The sequence below is a fragment of the Pogona vitticeps genome, chromosome 2 (assembly GCF_051106095.1).
Source record: "Pogona vitticeps strain Pit_001003342236 chromosome 2, PviZW2.1, whole genome shotgun sequence".
Taxonomy (NCBI): domain Eukaryota; kingdom Metazoa; phylum Chordata; class Lepidosauria; order Squamata; family Agamidae; genus Pogona; species Pogona vitticeps.
In genome coordinates, this window is record NC_135784.1 from 81,977,845 (window position 1) to 81,995,573 (window position 17,729).

The 17,729-nt window shown below is 44.0% G+C and overlaps 1 protein-coding gene across 4 annotated transcripts in view; it reads right to left on the minus strand.

Moving 5' to 3' along the window:
* BSN (bassoon presynaptic cytomatrix protein) overlaps window positions 1–17,729 on the minus strand; it is a 344,713-nt gene that overhangs the window by 42,641 nt on the left and 284,343 nt on the right. The gene's annotated exons all lie outside the window — the stretch shown is intronic.

Consider the following 17,729-nt stretch of genomic DNA (forward strand, 5'->3'; position numbering starts at 1 on the left):
CTGTATTTTTAAATAGGTCATAGCTGTCAACAAAACCGGAACAGATCCTTTCCAGACAATCCATTTATAGGCCAATAAATCAAGTTTTTACATATTTGATGTAGGACTCATTTCTCCCGATAATGCTTTTGTTTTAAGGTATATTACATTTTCCTAGCACCCTAATGAAAATATTTTCTTGAAAGGAAATTTTTATTTCCTCTAGCTTGTGTCAGCATATCAGAAATACAGTATTCTGGTTAGTTTCATGTGGTAAATATACACATTTTGTCAAGTTTTATCTGCCCATCTTCTACGATTAGCCATTTTCCTTTAAAAATAACATTTTACTTTGTAGCCCAGATCGCCAATGGTGACATTCATGCTAAGTCTGCTGATGACAGCTCCTGATTTCAGCAAGTCCCTAGGAACACACAAGACATTTGTAAAATATAAACAGCAAGCTATGCAGTTTTGTAAATCTCCGTTCTCTGCCTCTAAGCCAGGGAGACAGATTTACAGTATCTTACTGGCTGGTTCCTTCCATTTTAAAAAGGGCCATCTGTTTTGCCCAAGGCTGGTCATCTCCCAAGTTCTCTGCTCAGCCTTTTTCATAGCTTGAGGTCTAAAGAAAATACAACTGTTGCTTTTGAAAAGAAAAAAAGACCCTTGAGATCTGTATGGTCTGCAAAAGCAAAAGGGTTTTATTATCAGAGTTTGCTAACCCTTCATATAGTCAACCAGCAGCATTTATAATATCTATGGAAACTAACACTTCCAATTATTTCTAATGCAGAATACACACACATACATAAATACAGAGGAAAGTCTGCATGTAAGATTTATCTATGTAGCTGCATTTCAACATAGGAACCAGAGTTTGGAAAAGTTACTCTCTTAGTGCACTAAGAGAACTAACTTCCAGAATTATGCTGGCCTAATCTTGCTGGTTAGGAGGAGTCTTAGAATTAAAAACAAACCACAACAAAAATAAAAACAAACCACCCCACCATAGTTTTCTCAAGGTTTGGTAGGAGCCACATAAAATCTTCTATTAATTGGCCCTAGATAACTATATTTTGATGGTTCATCTCATACTGTGAGACATACCAAATTCCTGTCTGTCTTTGTGAAATACTTCTATAAATTATGGTGCCCACCACAGAGTCTCAATGTGGACACATAGAAGCATGTATCGCCAAGAATGTCCAGGGATGGGAAACTTTGTACAGATTCAACTGTTATGTTCACCAATGCATGCTGCTTTGAATTGTTCTATATGGCCGCTGCTACCATGTGAGAAACAACTGATGTGCAGGAACACCATGGAACAGACTGAGTTATTTGCTCCAAAGCCAAATAAATGGTTAAAAACAGAAAGAGGGTCTGTGGTGCTTTGCAGAAAGTCACCCAGACTGCAGGGAGAGACAGTCTTTTTACCCAGGTGACCACTTAGGACATTAGAATTGTCATATGGACTATCCGTGGCTTAGAACATATGCACTAGTACCTGCTGCAACACAAGGTGCCATCATCTCTCTCTCTCTCTCTCTTCCAGTTGAATGTAAAATATATTTGGTTTGGGGGAGTGGGATCTCCTTGTTTTATCCAGTGCAACATTCAGAATTAATTTCCTACTACAGGTTCTGATACTGGTAGACTAAGGAGAGAAAACATCCTCCAGTAGGGCAATGCACAGAATTAGCCACAGTTGCTTCTGCCTTCCTTTTCCCTAAAAGGCAGAAGGGGCTCACAGGATTGGGGGTGAGGCCACAGGAGGACTGTGCTTGCCCCAGTTCTGCTCACATGCATTCAAGCCACCTACTTTGAATGCATACAACACCCCTAACGTGAATGTATCATTAGAATCAGATATTCTAACCTGTGAGTAGATGTGCTATGATAGAAACTGCCATCCAGTTAGTTTCCCACTAGGGATTCTAGATTGGCAGTCTAGGTCTCAGTGCCTGGAAGGGCAAAACACTCCACTGGGGTACAAAGCCCTCAACGCTGCTCCCAAAATCTTTCTGTGGTCAAAAGCATGTGCCTTGGCTCTGGGAGAGAGGGAAGAAGGAGGTGGCAGTGACAAAATCTTTTCAAGTGTAATCAAGGTCTAGTGAGCATCCCCCTGGAATACTTGTAAAGGTTTGAACCTTTCCAGAGCAAGGCAGGCACATGTCTATGCATCCTTAATAAGCACATTTATTCAGAGCAGAAAACCTTTGATACAAAATAGCAGTTTTGCATCAGAAATATTAAAAGGATAGCATTTTGTGCTGAAGATAAAAGAAGGAACAGGCAGGTTGCTTTTTTTTTTTTGACCCTTGGGACAAATTTGAGTGATGACATGTTAGACTTTGGGAATAATTACTCAAACTGGGAACTATAGGTAGTGGATTTCTGCTCTGTTTACACAGTATCGAGTTGTACCACTATCAGATTCTAACATATTTTAAACTTTTTAACCAAAAAGCTCATGATTCAAGACTGGGATCTACCTTAGCAGGCTAAGCTAATGCGTAGTGTGTGCATATAGTAGGGAAATGAGCACGCTACAGCATTCCCCACAACTGGCAGGCAGTGTGAAATCTCTAGACCAACCAGGCCTGGTATAAATAGCAGGATCCTGGCCTTCTGCCCTTGTCAACAGAACAGAAGAATGTTTTTTGCCTGCAGAGTCTAGTTCCAGTCAGGGATCCTGAGCTTGAGAGTATATCCATTGAACTCAGTGTTGAAAAAGATAGGTTACTTACCTGTAACTCTGGTTCTTTGAGTGGTCCTCTGTGAATTCACACAATTGGGTTTTAGTGCTCCTGCACAGAGATTCTCTGAAACTTTGAGCTTTTACACATGTCTGTTAGGACCTCCCTCCCGTCGTGCTTGCACAGAGTGCCTCAGTCCCGTAGAACAGTCCGCTGCTGCCCAGCATGCAAAAGCATACATGACGGGCAGAGAGGAGGATGGGCGGGAAGTGTGACTCCACAGATCACCACTTGAAGAACCAGAGTTACATGTAAGTAACATCTCTTTCTTCTTCATGGTCTCTGTGAATACACACAATTGAGTAACTGCAAGCTGACTTACCAGGAGGTGGGACGTCATGACAAAGCAGAGGCAAGGACAGTGCGACCAAATGAGGCATCAGCCTTGGCCCAGACATCTAGGCGATAATGAGCAGCAAAATTTGAAGGCATTGCCCAGGTGGCCGCTTTACAAACGTCAACCAAGCCAACTCCTCTAAGAAATGCCATGGATGTTGCTATGGCTCTTGTAGAGTGTGCCCAGACAGACTGGCCCAGATAAAGGTTCACGGGTAAGGTCATATGCCAGGCGAATAGTAAAGACAATCCATTTGACAATGGTTTGAGAAGGGACTGGAGAACCCTTAGAAGGGCCATGGCAACTGATGAAAATTCTCTTAGATTTCCAAAAGGAAGCAGAACGGGAGACATAAAATGCCAAGGTGCCCCTAGCATCTAAGGAGGGTAGGGAGCGCTCTAGGTCATTAGCAGGTGATGGGAAGAGTGTACACAGAACAATGGGTTGTCGTAAATGCAATTCAGACACCACCTTAGGAAGGAATGTGAGGTCAGTGTTTAGTGTAAACCTTGTCAGGATGGAATGATAGAAAAGGTTGGTTGACATGGAGAGCGGAGAGTTCACTGGCTCTGAGGGCTGAAGTGATGGTAACCAGGAAGGTAATTTTAAAGGCCAAGAGTCTTTCCATTGTTGTTGCCAAATGGTTCAAAGGGTGGCCATGTTAGGCGGTTAAGGACAAGCTGGAGCAACCATTAAGAAATAGGTGGTTTGCATGGCGGGAAAATATTCCATAGTCCATGCAAAAATTGTTTGAGCATAGGATGTCTGAATAAGAATTCAGAGTCCATATTCTGAGGTTGATGAGCAACTATAGCTGCAATATAGTGTAGCGTGTGAGAGACCTTGCTTGAAAAGTAGAAGGAAGGCATGAACAGTGTCTAGCATCATTGGAGCGGCAGGTAAGTTCTGTGATGATGCAAATTTCGAAAAGATGTTCCACTTGTAATTTTACAAAGTTTTGGTAGAAGGTTTGCACGCATAGTCCAAAATCTGATTTATTGAGGGAGTATCCTCCAGGCAGAGAAGTGTTGAGTCTGGAGCTCTGGATGAAAAATCTTGCCTTGGTTGAGGGTCAGCAGGTGTGGGAATCACGGAAGGCAGAGGAAATCTAGACCCATGGATCTGTGGGTCATGAACCATGGTTGGTGGGGCCACCATGGGGCGATCAGGATGGCATTGAAGTTGTCCTGCCTGATTTTTACAACTGTGCACTGGAGGAGCAGAATGGGAAGAAAGAGTAGGGTTGGATTCCAGGTGGTCATGAAGGCATCACCTATAGGCGCTGGTCCTATTCCTGCTCTGGAACAATAGCAGTACCATTTTGCGTTGGCATAGGAGGCAAATACATCCACCTGTGGTGTGCCCCAATGATGACATAGGAGGCAAAACACGTTGTCATCCAAAGAGTACTCGTGGCTGCACGTGTGGAGTCTACTGAGGTGATCTGCAAGGGCAGTGTACTCCATAAGGATGTGTACTGCAATTGGGTAAATGTGGCAAGTATAGCAGCACTTCCACAGTTGGACTGTCAGGTAAAGGACACAGAGAGAGTGCGTTCCTCCTTGTTCGTTTATATAAAACAGTACCGTAGTGTTGTTGGTAGTTATTTGAACTGCACCTCCTGTGAGAAGGCCTTTGAAGGCATGGAAAGCTTTGATAACCATGAGAAGTCCTAAATGACTGATGTGCAGACTTGCTTCCATGGGGGACAACAGGTTGTGTATGGTCATATTGTTGCAGTGAGCACCCCAGCCTGTGGGGCTGGCATCTGTGGTGACCTGAGCAAAGACGCACATGGCCTTGAAGGGTCTGCCTATACTCAGATTGTGAACGTTGGTCCACCAAGTAAGCTGGGATGCCAGTTGCTTTGTAACTGTAAGGATTTTGTAGGGATGATCTACCATGGGGTTGAAAAAGGAAAGATACCACACTTGGAGCAATCGCCTCTTGTGGTGAGCATGTTGGACAACTGCAGTGGTGGAAGCCTTCAGGCCTAAAAGATGCTCAGTAAGATGAGCTGTAACAGCTGTGCTGGGTGAGAAAAACTGGAGGAAAGCGCAAAGGGTTGTCTGTCTCTCTTCTGGTAGGAAAGCTCAGCCTTGGGCTGAGTCAAGTACTGCCCCTATGTATGTGACTCTTTGAGAGGGCTCAAGGAGAGATTTGGGAAGGTTGATTTGAAGCCCTAAATCTGTTAGGAGGGACAGGATCAGATCAATATCCCGGAGTGCCTTGGTGCAAGACGGGGATACTAGGAGCCAATCGTCCAAATAATGGAAGACAGCGATGCCTTGGAGGTAGAGATATGCCCAGTTGGTGGGAAGGCATCAAATTTGATTGCATAGCTTACGGCGATGATGGTGAGGACCAGGCGTCTGAAGTGATGCATCACCATGCATGCAGAAAAAGTGCCAGCCATTGTGTGGTAGATGTCTGGTAGGATGGAGGGTTGAGGAGTTAAAGATTTTGCTTTGTCTTCCTCTCAGGTCTACAGACAGACTGATGTGGGCATTGTCTGGTAGTCTGCTGGTGGAAGGAGAAAGTAAACGCATTGGAAGTGTGTGGCTCTTGATGATCCACCTGAGGTTTATACTGTTGGTAAGTATAGGGGCAATGCCAAAAATTCCATGGGCGATATTGCTATTGTATGATCTTGCTGTTTTCCTCAGTTTTTGAAGGTTATCTAGAATTTCATCAGTCTTTTCATCAAAAGGACAGGCCATCAAAATTAGGTTTTCAATTCTGGAGTGTGCATCACCGGATATACCAGCAGATCTTAGCCATATGTGACAACATAATGCTATGGCTGTGGCCATTTGCTTACAAGCAGCAACCACCATGTGGTGTGCTGCAATTCTCTCCTGGTGAGCAAGAGTCATGGCCTCTTGATAGAAACAGAGGCCACAAGAACATGGATCTTCCATGCCGCCTGCAGAATGGGTACTACCTTATTCTAAAGATGGTAATGGTAGGTTCCCATTGCAGCTATATAATTAGCTACCTGAAGGATGAAGGAGGTAAGAGAATAAAGTCAATGGCCTATGACATCCAACTTTCTCCCTTCACGATTGTTGGGAGTGGAGGCAGCACAATTGCAAGCTCTATTTTGGGTCGCATCTACAATAAATGAGTTATGAAGTTTGGAGAAAAGGGTGGTAGTGGTACCATGTGTCTAATAGAGGTTTTCAACCCTCTTGGAAATCTGAGGAACAGAGGAGGGTTTTTTTCATGATTCTTTAATAAGTTTGAGAAGAGACGAGATGAAGGCTAGGCGAACTGGTAAGATCAGGTACTGAGTAATATCCTCATAGACCTTGTCAGACTCTTTTGGTACTGGTTGATTGACAGCGATATGGAGAATCAGCTGGGTGTATGATATGAAGTCCTCCAAAGGAGAGGGAGGGTGGTTCTCTACAATGTCAGAATCCAGTGTGGGAATATTGAGTGGTGAATCTCCCCCAGTTTCAACATCAGAACTGTTGGTATTGAAATGAACAGGGAGTTGATCTGCAGATAGAGAAAACTCCCGCCTAGCTGATACTGAAGGACGATTAGAAGGTTCCTCAAGTGGTAATGGTTACCCACTTACCCTTTGTTTTATTGGGCTTGTGTAGGGACGCCTGGTTGGCATGGGTATCAAATGACTTGGGAGGTGGGCCTTGGTACATCGTAGTGACTTTTAAAGAAGAGGACTGGACCTGAGATAAAGCTGGGTTCCAAGATGGTAGGCTGAGAACTGAAGCCACATAGTGCAGTCAATTTGCTGTTAATTGTAAGGGTGCTTGCATGGGTAGAAGGGTGTTCTTATGATGCTGAGGTGGTGCTGGAGGTGGCGGAAGAGTGTGCCATTCATCTTCCAAAGATCAGTATGGGAGGACCTCAGCTAGTGTTTGGTATCGAGGAAGAGATGGTGATATGGAAGAAGAATCCGAACGATAGGCATAAGTACAGTGGTGCCCCGCTTGACGATTACCCCGCTCCATGACAAATCTGCTTTATGACGGGGGTTTTGCAATCGCTTTTGCAATCGCAAAACTATGTTTCAAAGGGCGATTTTCACTTCACGACAATCGGTTCCATGCTTCGGGAACCAATTCTTCACATTATGACGATCTAAAAACAGCTGACCATCGGGTTTCAAAATGGCCGTCTGCTGTGCAAAATGGCTCCCCACTGTGTTTAGGACCGATTCCTCATTTAACAGGCACCAGAAAATGGCCATCCTATGGAGGCTCTTCACTGGACAATGAGGTATTTCGCCCATTAGGACGCATTAACCGGTTATTAATGTATTCTAATGGGTTTTTTACTTTTGCTTGATGACGATTTCGTTGTACAACGATTTTGCTGGAACGGATTATCGTCGTCAAGCGAGGCACCACTGTATAACGGTGTCTATGATACCGAGGGTCTAGTTCATATGGCCTCAAGTTGTAATAGACTTCAGGCTCGTAGTAGAACGGATGATCATAAAGCTGCACCTTCCTAAAGATTCAATATTCGTATGGTGGTTCTTGAGCCACAGGCATATGATACAGAGCACGAGACTGGTGAGTTTTGGTATATCTGAGAGGTTCAGTGTGGTGAGTCTTACAGGCCTTCTTCCGAGGAGGATCTTCCCACATCGATTCCAAGACTGACACCAATTTATGGCCTGAAATGGAGCCAACTTGAGATCGAGGACTTGCCTGCACTGAGTGCACAACTACAGTAACTTCAGCCAAGGTATTCCCCCAATCAGGAGAGTGACTGAATTGTGGGGAGGGTGTGGTAACCAGGCAAAGGGAGAGGAGCATCCTCATCCCCAGACAATAAATCAAGGCACACCATCTCCTGTTGAGGCTCTTCTGTAGGCTGAGAAGGTGAAGCTGGTTTATCCGCAGTGTGTTTGGCCTTGTGAGAAAGTGATACTTTCTTTTTCATTCTAGGCATTAGTAGCAAGGTTGACTTTGCTGTTGGAGTGAGTTGAGGTGGGTTTCAACATCAATGCAGCTGGGACGGTCTTGAGGTCGGAGAGCGCTATTGAGAGCTAGGTGAAGGCGCCGTGGTTTGAGCCTGGATAGCATCCATGGTCAAGCACTGAGGTGATTGTAGCAAATTTTCCCAGAGGAAAGATCTTAATTGCTGAAGACAACGTTTAAGCACTTTTAAAGTCAGATTTTACAGGTCTGGCAAGGCGAACTTTGGTGTGCCTCACCTAAGCAGAAGAGGCACTGAGAATGTCTGTCAGAAAGAATTATTTTATTTGGGCGAGACTCACACTGCTTGAAGGGGCATGAAGAGGCCATAAAAGAGCAGAGAGCCTGGGTGGAGAAAAGGGCGGGAAAAAGAGATTCTAATCCTCTATCCTTATTTCTCTCTCTCTCTCTCCCTCTCTTACTCACAAAACAGGGGAATCAAGTTGGAGGAAGGTCTTGAAGACCATACTATTTTTATTTTCTTACAGAATGGTAAGTGCTTCGTAACCAAGGTACTGCTGCAGTGGTGGCAAAAAAGGAACTTAGGCACTCTCTGCCATGGGCCGGGCAAGCGCAACAGGAGGGAGGTCCTTAAAGACACGTGTAAAAGGCTTGTACAACCTGCACCCCGAGGGCCACATGCGGCCCAGGTCAGCTCGTAATGCGGCCCAGTACAATTTTTTATTTTTAAAGAAATTCCAAAGTTTCAAGTTACACTGCCGCCGCTTGCGGCTGGAATGTGGCCGGGGCATGTCACAACAGTAGAGGGGGAGAGAGGGAAGGAAGGAAGGAGTGGGAGGGGAGGGGACAGGGGGGTTGCGTGACCCCCTCCCGGCCCCATAAAGCCGCTGGAGTCGAATCTGGCAGCCTGTCATGAGTGCGCCCGAGGATCTGGACCAGAAGGGTTAATTGTGGCTGAGGAGAATGTAGAGAGATTGGAAACAGCTGAGCAGCCTCCAGGTTCTCCCTCCACAGCAGACAGGCTTCGGGGCAGGCTTCGGAAAAGACTCAGGGAAAGAAGAGCAGAGGATTGCTCTAAAGCTTTCCACAGGGACCTGCGTTCACCTAGCCCTGAGTACTAGCAGAATAGAGAGCGTTCCAACAGCTCAGGGATCTGCTTTAGGATAAAACGAGCTTCAGCGAAGGAAGAAACTTCGTGGAAGCAAGGAGTCAACATCTTGGCTGGCATCCACGTCTCTTGTTCCTGAACCCTGGACCTTGACCCTGGACTTGCACTGGTATTGAACTTTGGACCTTGGCCCTGGACTACGTACTCTGAACTCTGGACTCTGACTGTGTATCTGACCCTGGACTTTGACTTTGGACTGCACTCTGTAAATTTTTTTTGGAACTCTGGTTTGCATTCTTGGTATCTCTGACCCTGGACTGGTTTAGTGGACTTCGGCTATTGTAACCCCCGGGAACGTGACACAGCCTCTGCTGTCTGAGATTGCAGCTGCCGGTAACAGCGCTTGGAGCTGGACTGTGGAAGACGGCTAGGGCTGCCCCCCCCATGCGGCCCAAACCAAATGTATGTGCGGCCCAAACCAAATTTTCATCTAATGTGGCCCAGGGAAAGTGAAAGGTTGGACACCCCTGCTCTAGAAGTTTATGAGAACCTCTGCGCAGGCACACTAACCCAATTGTGTGCATTCATAGAAACAACCATGAAGAATATAATTTTCTGGGCCTCTGACATTGCCCTGTACAGGGCTCTCATTTAGACCTTATTGTCCTTCATCTACAAAGTACCACTAGTCCCTCCTATGCACCTGAAATAAGTCTACAGAAACATAGTCTACTAGTCTTGGGCTGCAAGATTTAAATAATTCTTCCCCCCCCCATCTCCAGCCAGTCACACCCCACTTGCTCTTGCGCGCAGAACTAATTGTGAAGGCCAGCAAATAGGGAGCATATATGGCATTCAGATTCATTAAGAGGAAATGGGTCTGATATTTGGAAATGCCTGTCCCTGCTTCACTCCTCAGGATGCCATGTTCTTGTTTTCCTTCATTAGTATTCTTGTCCTCTTTGTTTGCTGTGACTGGCTTGCAGACCAAATCACCCCAACATTTTTTTGTGGGGAGGGAACACCTCTTGCTCCAGTCACAAGCCAACTATTGAGCTAATCCTTTGCATATGGCACTAAATGCATTTTGGTAGAGTGAGTGGGTTAAGAGGACATAGGGCTGCAACATTGGGCTTGAAATTTACCACGAAAGCCTTCTGGAGGCAATCTGAAGCTTCCAGCAGCAAAGAATCAGAGGAATCTGAAACGGCTATATTTTCCCTTACAGGTATGTAACTGTTTCTCATACAGAATTGGATAGCTATAAAAAGCTATCATAAGCCCATCATGATCGGAGACCAAAAACAAACAAGGAATCAAAGCAACCTAAAAAAAACCATATATGCCCAGAGAGCTAGAATGTTAATTCTTCAGAACTGAAAAATGCACTACACAGTATTAATGTTCCTTTTCTATTTACACTATTCACCTTTGCTTTTGTATTGCTCTCTCTCTCTCCCTTTCTCTCCCCCACCCTCTCTCTCTGGGGTTTCTCTATTCCGCTTTAGGATTATAATGAGCCACTTCTGCCCCAGTAATTCAGCTGCTTCCTGTAAGCTGTCAGAATCTAAAAACAGAACAGAAGGGAGGATCTATCTCCCTTTTCAAGGCCCCTAACCATACTCACTCCCCTGCTGCTTTGCAGTTGGAGCTCACGTTATGCTACACCCAGGCAAATACCTGTTGGACATTTTCTTTCCTTCTCTGACAAAGATATGACTGTACTTGGAACACAGACTCTGCCTTCATTCTTATCTACAAATTCTTTTGAGAAGAAATTGGTCCAAAAGGGCATTCTGGAAATGTTACTGCAGTTCAGCTAAGTGTTATATTTATTCTCAGGGCTCCAGTAAAATTGATGAGGGTGATGTGCAGCACTGAACATTTTAAACTCAGGGAATGTGTGACTAGAATCTGTGATCTAGAATGGCGTTTTCTGCATGTCATGAAAGGTAGAAGTCTTGAGATGTTAGCAGTCTGTGCCCAACAGATGGCAAGAGCTGGTGACAATGTAATGACAAGGGCAAAAAAGCCAGCAAATCGTAACCATGCAAAAAGCATGGGCAGGAATCACTTTGTGGAGCTTAAGCATAGGGGTTGGCAGTTTTGCAATGAAAATACAAAGACAATGATCTTATGAGATTGTGGCACAGATATAAGTTTGCTTTTAATCAAATCTCCACTCAAAATATTGGCAAAAGAATGGTTGTGAATCATTTAGTGTTCTGCAGAGCCCACACCAAATAGGTGTCACATTTCATCTGCTCTCTTTTGTTGTTGTTTAGTCGTTAAGTCTTGTCTGACTCTTTGTGATCCCATGGACCAGAGCACGGCAGGCCCTCCTGTCTTCCATTGCCTCCTGGAGTTGGGTCAAATTCATGTTGATTGCTTCGATGACACTGTCCAACCATCCTGTCCTCTGTTGTCCCCTTCTCCTTTTGCCTTCACATTTTCCCAACATCAGGGTCTTTTCCAGGGAGTCTTCTCTTCTCATGAGATGGCCAAAGTATTGGAGCCTCAGCTTCAGGATCTGTCCTTCCAGTGAGCACTCAGGGTTGATTTCCTTCAAAATGGAAAGGTTTGTTCTCCTTGCAGTCCAGGGGACTCTCAAGAGCCTTCTCCAGCACCACAATTCAAAAGCATGAATTCTTCGGCGGTCAGCCTTCTTTATAGTCCAGCTCTCACTTCCATACATCGCTACAGGAAAAACCATAGCTTTGACTATGCGTACCTTTGTCGGCAAGGTGATGTCTCCGCTTTTTACGATGCTGTCTAGGTTTGTCATCGCTTTTCTCCCAAGAAGCAGGTGTCTTTTAATTTCGGGGCTGTTGTCACCATCTGCAGTGATCATGGAGCCCAAGAAAGTAAAATCTGTCATTGCCTCCATATCTTCCTCTTCTATTTGCCAGGAGGTGATGGGACCAGTGGCCATTATCTTAGTTTTTTTGATGTTGAGTTTCAGGCCGTTTTTGGCACTCTCCTCTTTCACCCTCATTAAGAGAATCTCACTTCCTGCAATCAGAGTAGTATTGTCTGTATATCGGAGGTTGTTGATATTTCTTCCGGCAATCTTAATTCCGCTTGGGATTCCTCCAGTCCACTCTTTCGCATGATGTATTCTGCATGTGAGTTAAATAAATAGGGAGACAATATACAGCCTTGTCATACTACTTTCCCAATTTTGAACCAATCATTTGTTCCATATCCAGTTCTAACTGTTGCTTCCTGTCTCACGTATAGATTTCTCAGCAGATAGATGAGGTAGTCAGGAACTCCCATTTCTTTAAAGACTTGCCATAGTTTGCTGTGGTCCACATGGTCAAAGGCTTTTGCATAGTCAATGAAGCAGAAGTACTGTACAGTGGGGTCTTGACTTGAGAACTTAATCCGTATTGGAAGGCGGTTCTCAAGTCAAAAAGTCTGTAAGTCAAGTCTCCATTGACCTACAGTGCATTGAAAACCGATTAATCCCGTAACAGGCCGTTTTTTTTCCATTTTGGGGATTTTTCTGTAAGTCAATTCTCAGGCTGCAAGTCAAACCTAAATTTTGCGGCCAGAGAAGTCTGTAACTCAAAAAGTCTGTAAGTCAAGCCGTCTGTAAGTCAAGGGTCCACTGTAGTTGTTTTTCTGGAACTCTCTAACTTTTCCCTAGGAAGCTGGGCTGAGGGTGAAGGCCAGGTCTGTTTGCATGGATGCCTTGCTGAGTTTTTTTCCTGGGCTTCCTTTTTGTCTCCTGACCACATGGCCTGGGGGTGGGGCCTAGGGGTGGGACTTCCTGCTTTAAAAGAGCGTGTATCTGGCCTTAATATGGTAAATAGGAAAGCCAATTAGATTTGCATAAGCCGGGGAGTCAGGAAAGTTTTAAGGATCAGATCATACTTTTGCACTATTAAAGAGCAGGCCGGGTAGGTGGGGCTCGTCAGCCTTGGAAGGCAGCCCATCTAGGAGAAGGAAAACTCCAATTTCAAACCTCCACTGCCTTGTGGCTATATCCACTCATGGAAAAGGCTTCAGGAGTTAACCTCGAGGCAAAATCTGGAGGTGGAGTCCCGAAGGCAGCATGTGTAGTTCTGCCAACTCCTGCGACATTGCTGGAACCAGATGTATTGGCTCTTGCCTTTCCATTGGACCATTTCAGCAATGTGGAGAGGGGGGATCTGCTGCTTGGGTAACAGCCTATCCTCCATATTATCTTACCCGGGCTTCATGCTCTGGAGAGGACACTCCTCGATTCAGAGCATGTTACCATAGTCTCTCGAGACTGAAGGATGCCTATGCTAACTTTCTCCATAATCCAGCACACGTTAGCAATTTGGTCTCCAGTTCCTCTGCCCCTTTGAAATCCAGCTTGTACTTCTGGGAGTTCTTGGTCCACACACTGCTGAAGCCTGCCATGGAGGATTTTGAGCATAATCTTGCAAGTGTGTGAAATTAGTGCAATTGTATGGTATTTTGAGCATTCTTTGGCACGGCCCTTCTTTTGGACTGGGATGTAGACTGATCTTTTCCAATCCTCTGGCCACTGTTGAGTTTTCCAAACTTGCTGGCATATTGAGTGTAGCACCTTAATAGCATCATCTTTTAAGATTTTAAATAGTTCAACTGGAATGCCATCACCTCCACTGGCCTTGTTGTTAGCCAGGCTTTCTAAGGCCCACTTGACTTCACTTTCCAGGATGTCTGGCTCAAGGTCAGGAACCACACTATCAATGTTGTCCGGGATATCCAAATCTTTCTGGTATAATTCCTCTGTGTATTCTTGCCACCTCTTGTTGATGTCTTCTCCTTCTGTGAGGTCCCTACCATTTTTGTCCTTTATCATGTCCATCTTTGCACAAAAGGTTCCTTTAATATCTCCAATTTTCTTGAACAGATCTCTGGTTTTCCCCTTTCTATTATTTTCCTCTATTTCTTTGCACTGTTCATTTAAGAAGGCTCTCTTTCTTACCTTGCTATTCTTTGGAAGTCTACATTCAGTTTTCTGTAACTTTCCCTATTTTCCTTGCATTTTGTTTCCCTTCTCTTCTCTGCTATTTGTAAGGCCTCGTTGGACATCTACTTTGCTTTCTTGCATTTCCTTTTCTTTGGGATGGTTTGTATTGCTCCCTCCTGTCCAATGTTACGAGCCTCCATCCATAGTTCTTCAAGTACTCTGTCCAGCAAACTGAGTTCCTTAAATCTGTTCTTCACTTCCACTGTGTATTCATAAGGGATTTGGTTTAGATTATACCTGACTAGCCCAGTGGTTTTCCTACTTTTTTCAGTTCGAGCTTGAATTTTGCTATAAAAAGCTGATGATCAGAGCCACAATCAGATCCAGGTCTTGTTTTTGCTGACTGTATAGAGCTTCTCCATCTTTGGTGGCAGAGAATATAATCAATCTGATTTCGGTATTGCCCATTTGGTGATGTCCACGTGTAGTTGTTGGAAAAGAGTGTTTGTGATAACCAGCTTGTTCTCTTGGCAAAATTCTATTAGCCTTTGCTCCGCTTCATTTTGAACTCCAAGGCCAAACTTCCCTGTTGTTCCTTTCACCTCTTGACTCCCTACTTTAGCATTCCAGTCCCTTATAATGAGAAGAACATATTGGAAAAACTGTATTGGGATACAATCTCAAAAATGATAGAATGATTTCAATATGAATCCAAGGCAGACCTTTCAACATCACAGTAATCCAAGTTTATGCGCCAACCACCAATGCTGAAGAGGCTGAAATTGACCAATTCTATGAAGACTTACAACACCTTCTAAAATTGCGCGTTTAGTCAGAACTCTCCACTATGACCTGTCCCTCTTGCATGTCGCTGCATGGTATAGCCCATAGCTTCTCTGAATTACTCAAGCCCCTTCGCCATGACAAGGCAGCAATTCGTGAAAGGGCTTGCCCACAATAGTAGATATGATAATTGTCTGAATTGAATTTGCTCATTCCCGTCCATTTTAGTTCACTGACACCTAGGATGTCAATGTCTATTCTTGCCATCTCCTATTTGACCACATCCAGCTTACCAAGGTTCATAGCTCTTACATTCCAGGTTTGTATGGAGTATTTTTCTTTACAGCATCAGACTTTCCTTTCACTTCCAAGCGCATCTGCAACTGAGTGTCCTTTTGGCTTTGGCCAAACCACTTCATTAGCTCTGGAGCTACTTGTATTTGTTCTCCGCTCTTCCTCAGTAGCATGTTGGATGCCTTCCAACCTGAGGGGCTCATCTTCCAGTGTCATATCTTTTAGCCTTTTGTTTCTGTTTATGGGGTTTTCTTGGCAAAGATACTGGAGTGGCTTGCCAGTTCATTCTCCAGGTGGATCATGTTTAATCAGAATTCTCCACTATGACCTGTCTGTCTTGGGTGTCCCTGCACGGCATAGCCCTTAGCTTCTCTGAATTACTCAAGCTCCTTCGCCATGATAAGGCAGCAATCCGTGAAGGGGATGGTAATAATCATGGTAACCCCCAATTTGCTAATGGTAACCCCCAATTTGCTAATGGTAACCCCCAATTTATAGCCTCGCAGAAAAGAAGACCACACAACTACTATCAAGTGTAATGCTTCAAGGGAGCATTTGGAAAATATTCTGCTTAAAAATACCAGCACACATATTTATAAAGAAACTTTTAAACAACACAGACAGTAGCTTGCTGTGCAGATGTCTAAGAAGCATCTCTTACAAAGATACTGAGAGACTGCTGGCATGCAGGCATGCAGAGAGAGAGAAGACAATGCATATTTAAGGAATCTGTACTATAAAACAAAGAACTTCTTCAAGCTATGGGGTTTTATCATGCCATCACCCCGCCTCATTCATTGAATTCTGTGGTGGATTCACAAATCATTATTATCCACACCACATGTTAATTTTCCCCTGCTTTTCCATCACTACTACTGTTTTTCTCATTTCCACAGAAAACTCATTAAGAGGGGGGGAGTTAGAATGCCTGCATAGTGACTACTGACTACTGTACTAGCATATTAAGCCTTCTGCATGTGAAGACTCTCACTTTCACTTGCTCACTTCCACTGATCTCTCCGCTAGCAACAGCTTTTCACTTCTTCCTCAGCCTTCATTTTCACTTTTGCTTTTCTCTGGAGTGTTTCATAAATAGCATCACATTGTGAAGATAGCACCTAACAGTCCACCTCCCTCAACTTGTAGTTTCACTCTTTTCAGCTAACTGTTGCTACCTTCAGGTATCCCCTCTTATTACCCAACAGAGAATGCTAATTAAAAGCACCAGATAATATCTTAACAGGTGCATATTTTATTCAGAATTATCCTGTTTGGCTCCTAGCAGCATTTGTGGATAACCAATCTCCTAAAGCAGCTTTGAGAACCACTGGGTCAAAGTTATACATCTGTGAGCTTATTTTTTAAAAAGCCAAGGAGCTAAAGCTAATGATCTGTGTGAATATGTTGTTACTGTATTTGGTTCTCAAAAAGATAATGAGTTAGAAAGAAGAAAAGAGGATTGAGCCATGAATGACTGTACTCATGGGTGTGCAGCAGTGCTGAAGTAGCCATACCACTCTATTTCAAATTTCAAAGAAGATTATAGTGAGGTGCAGATTTGAGGGGTATGAGATTTTATGTTTATTAAAAAGGACATCGGGGTTAAAAAAACGTGTGTGAGAAAAAAGCCCTTGAGTAGATATTTTTCCTCCTATTGGAAACAATAGGAAATAAAAGAATTTTTAAATACTCTGGAATGTCTCCAGAGGAATATTTCCGCATCTTCCACTTCCTCACCTGGGTGGCACAGGCCAGCACAGCTCTAGAAGTAGTGAATGGCCTGCCACATTAAAACATTCCTCAGTCAAACATTTAGGGATTGATCTCTAAATCAACAGACATTAAGCCAGGATAATTAATTGGAACCTCTATGTACAGAGACAGTGTGCACATGACTACAGGCTGCTAGATATGAACAAGAAAGATTTCAATGCTCAGCTTGTAAACCTCCCAGAAACATCCAGCTGGCCACTCTTTGATGCCAAATGCTGGACTGGAGAGACTCTTGGTCTGATTCCACAAGACACTTTTTGTATTTGGATTCAATGGCCATTCTCTCACAAGGAGATTTACAGCAATACTTTCCGACGTAGATGTGACTACAAACGACACTGCTGCAAGAACGATTAGTTATGTGTTGTCCATCTATCTATTAAGAAAGAGACATAAAAACACATCCCCGTTCTGAGACGAGAATACTTGCAGTCCATATTTGGGTTAGCAAGATCACCTTTTTTCTTAGGCAACAGTCTCTCATGCAACATCAAAATGTGTTTCTAAAAACTAGGGATGCATTTTAAAAAAATAGGCAAAACCAAATTTTAAAAAAGCAAAGCGTGCTGCTTATATACCGCCCCATAGTGCTTCAAGCACTCTCTGGGCAGTTTACAATTTAATTATGCAGGCTACACATTGCCCCCCCAGCGAGCTGGGTACTAATTTTACCGATCTCGGAAGGATAGAAGGCTGAATCAACCTTGAGCCGGCTACCTGGGATTTGAACCCCAGGTCGTGAGCACAGTTTTAGCTTGCAGTACAGTGTTTTAACCACTGCGCCACGAGGTTCTTTTAACAAAATAAAAATTTTAAAAAATAAAGAAGAAAAAATGTGGTACCT